The following is a 3827-nucleotide window of genomic DNA, read 5'->3' on the forward strand; positions in this document are numbered from 1 at the left end:
CGTGCGGCCTCGCTCTGGCGGGCCTTCCGCTGTGCGCGACGTACTTCTGCTCGGTGCTGGGGGCGGCGGAAGGAAAGTGTTTGAGCACGTAAATGTTTACTCGGCGATCCCTTCCCCGCTCCCATGGCGGAGGCGCACCTGAGCGGCACAACGTTCAGCCTTCTCCCTCCCCAGGCTGGGGCCTTGTCTTCAGTTACGGAGCCTCTTTTGCAACCCTTCTCTTGTGTGGCTGGCTAATGGGTGAGGGGTGTGAGCCAGTAGCTCTTTCTGATGTAGGTCTGGCAAACGTGCAGTGTAGAGCAGAAGTTACAGCTGTTTTCTAGTGCCTTTTGCTTGAGTTTCTCCTCATTTCTAGCTACTAGTGCAATGTGCTGAGTAGTAATTGATTATTTCTTGTTAACTTGTATGCATTTATAAGCCTTACAAAAGAATACTGTATTTAGGCAGAGTATAAATTATTCTTGATTGTTGTCTGACAAGGTAATATTTATCTTTAAGGGAATTTCAGTGATTCGGAAATGTAGATTCTCCTATTGCTGTGAATTTGGTGCTTCATCCTCCGAGATGAAAGCAAGTGTGTTTTTCAGGAATTTTTTCTTTTAGCTGACTGATTTCTTTGTGCTTCGATGCTGAGAGAAGGGAGTAAAAGGAATTGAAGAATTGGCTTGTTATTAATTAAAGTCCTTGCATCACCTCGTTATGTGAATTTGCAAGTGATAAAGTTTGGATATCCACCTTCAGATCTGGGAGATGTTTCCTGGGGTCATGGCTAACATGGGTACATTCTAAAAGCCACTGAGTTTATAGAAACAGTTAGAAGTTATAGTGAGCTGCATCACGTGGCTGTGTCTGCCAGAAAATAAATCTGCTCCATTTTGTTTGCAGCAAAATCAAATGTAATGCTTTTAAAGGGACCTCTTCAATGCCTGGAACTTTGAATTCACCTCTCAGTTAATGCCTCTGTTGAAATGGTGAAATGTAGAAAAAAAGTAGGCTAACCTTTTTTGAAGTTAATTTCAACTTTGAGACTGAAAGTGTCTGTTCTTTGCTAATCAGCTACTTAGTTCAATTCATCATTGCAGTTGTCTTGCAAGATAAACTTTATATTTATTGTACTTTAGATGCTGAGGTGCTGATCAAGGACTGAGTACAGGTGTTTACATTGGATAGGCAAATAGGACCATATAAATGCATAACTCCTATGAATTTGTGTATTCTGAGAACTTAAGGGTGAAAACCTAAAAAATAATTTTTACAATGGGTCTGTAACTTCATGAATAAAATCATCTCATCCTTTGCCTTGTCTATTCTAAGTATGTGGCACAGATTAGAGTCTGTTTAGCTGTAAACTAAATTTAAAAACATGGCAATTTAGGTTTCTTAACTCTGGTGCCTTTGGTATTCCAGCACCTACCATCTAAGTCAGGTATTAATGAGAGTGCTCTGAAAATTCTCCTCGTCCAGGGAAAAGGATGAGAATGCTGATGTTTGACTTCTGGTGCAAGAGTAATGCTCTTCAGATGCAAACTTAAGTAGGTTTAACCTGCTGTTTGGGAAATGGAAATCCATTCATTAGCTGTAGTGAGGTTTAGTGATGTGTTCCATTGTGATACTTTTCTCTTTTTGTAATATTGTAACTTGCTTGTTGAGATTTGTGAAAGTGTAAAAGGCATTGCTGAGCACCAAAGTCCAGTGGTTCCAGAAGAGAGCAGAACACATGGCAGTCCTGTGTCCATATGTTCCTTGATGTGTTGAAGTTTCTGACTTTCAGATAGCTCCCAATCTTCCAATTCCATTTTTTGGAGTAAAATGGGAAGTAATGAGCAATGGAGAGTAAAAATGATTGGGCTTGCTGTTCTCAGAAACCACGGCTTTTTGACTTGGCCATGGAGAGTGCTAGGATCAGGTAGAAATTATTTGCTTTTCTTCTACTTGATTAATAAATACTTGTATTATTACAGTATATTTCCAATTTTCAAGTTAAACTTTAGATCTTTGATTTACAGCTGAATTCAAAAGAAACTTTGGCATAGTGAAACCAGAACATGTTAGCGCTATCAGCTGTGGTTGCAGTTGGCCCTACAGCAGCTGTAGGAAGTCTATTCTAAACTCTGCTTTAGCTTGTATAAGCAGAAACAGTAGATTTTTTTTCCCCTGCTTTGCAAGCACTTCTATTAGTGATGTAAAATTATTCAGTAACTTGAAAGCCAGCACTTTCCTAACTTTCCTGAAGAAGGGTAATCTTCTCTTTAATTTATCAATCTTCTAGTTGATAAGTGAGTGCTTCTGCACATGAGACTTTTAAGTTGAAGCATCCAAAACAACTACTTACTCTGTGTAAAATAAAATGCTGGAAACCGAAATTCAAGTTTATCTGATGTTGAGCTTGGAACTTGGCTTTTAAGTCATTTACAATTGTACTAGTTTAGGGAATGATTGCTTTCAGATCTACCTTAAAGAAGGTGCTCATGATAATTCTGTAAGTAGTGTAAGAAGTGTTTGGTCAAAGTGGCTTAAACTTTGATTGCAGCATGAGTACCTTAAACTCTGTGACTGCCTTAGTGTAGTTTATCTCAGTCTAATGGGACGCACGTAGGTAGGAATTGCTTCTGCACTGAAATGCTGTATATCTGAAATTGGTAGATGTTACTTGATCGTTGGTATTCCTTAAAAACCTTGCCTTAAACTGTCTTGTGGGAACTGCCTTGTGAAGGCAGTGCAGGCAAGCTCAGGAGTAGTGTCTTACAGCCACCCACACAGTGGTAGGGTTGGGTTTTTTTAATTGTCAGCTTTCTTGATTTCTTCATATGTTCTCATAGTTCTTGAGAATAAAGTCATCAGTACGGATTTTCTTTTGAGGTTTAGTGTCTTGTTTGTTGACAGTGAACTGCGTATTTGCATCAGATGGTCTGTTCCATACTGATTGTAACCACTGTATTCTCTTGATTGCGTAAGATACTTCTGCTTTGTCTCAGAGTTCTGAGGCAAATGCATAAAGAACTGTGCACATATGCTCTGTTACTGATGATCAAAATAGGATCTTATCTCCCAGCAAATATTTGAAATTTGTTTTTGCAAGCACTCAGCAGGTTAATACGCAGGTGAAACTGTATGCTGAAAATACCAACATTGTAATGAAACAAGAGGACGTGCTTCATGACGAAAATATATGATTCAAGCAGCAAGAAAGTACTCCAAACAGCATATTAGTCAAAAAGGACAAACAGAAAATGGGAGAGCTGGGAGGACAATTGCTGGGGGCAAATTCTTGGAGGTCGTGTGCTTGAGCACATGCTGCCAGCAACCGAGCGGTGCAGGGGCTGAATGATTCAAACAAGGAGAGGCTGACCCTTAAGACGAACTAGGCTTCTGCCTTCTAGAAATTTTATTTCAGTTTTCTGTGTGAGAGAAGCTGGGAATGTCAGTAAAATAAGCTTAAATTTTGGTCGTTAGTGTTTCATTTGTCTCTGGTATTGCAGTTTTACAAAAACCCAGTGTTTAAAATTTTTTTTATTAGTCAGCTTGTGTAGTGTAGCTTTGGGCATTGCAGGATGTTTTAAAATCAGTCTATGGTTGTAATCAGGTCAGGAGAAAAGAAATTGAGATTTGTCATGAGAAGTGATCCTACAGAAGAGTAAGTGGAACTTACTGCTTTTTACCCATGTAAAAAAATAATTTCTCTCTGAATTAATTAGCAATATGATTGCATTCAAACTTTTTACTTACTGGTGTTCTGTGTTGATTGCTTCTTTGCATTTAGAAATATCATTTGTTTCCTGTTTGGATTTGTGTTGATTTTCTTAACATCTTCATTAATAAGTTTACCC

The sequence above is a fragment of the Eurypyga helias genome, unplaced genomic scaffold (assembly GCF_000690775.1).
Source record: "Eurypyga helias isolate BGI_N326 unplaced genomic scaffold, ASM69077v1 scaffold4691, whole genome shotgun sequence".
NCBI classification, from domain to species: domain Eukaryota; kingdom Metazoa; phylum Chordata; class Aves; order Eurypygiformes; family Eurypygidae; genus Eurypyga; species Eurypyga helias.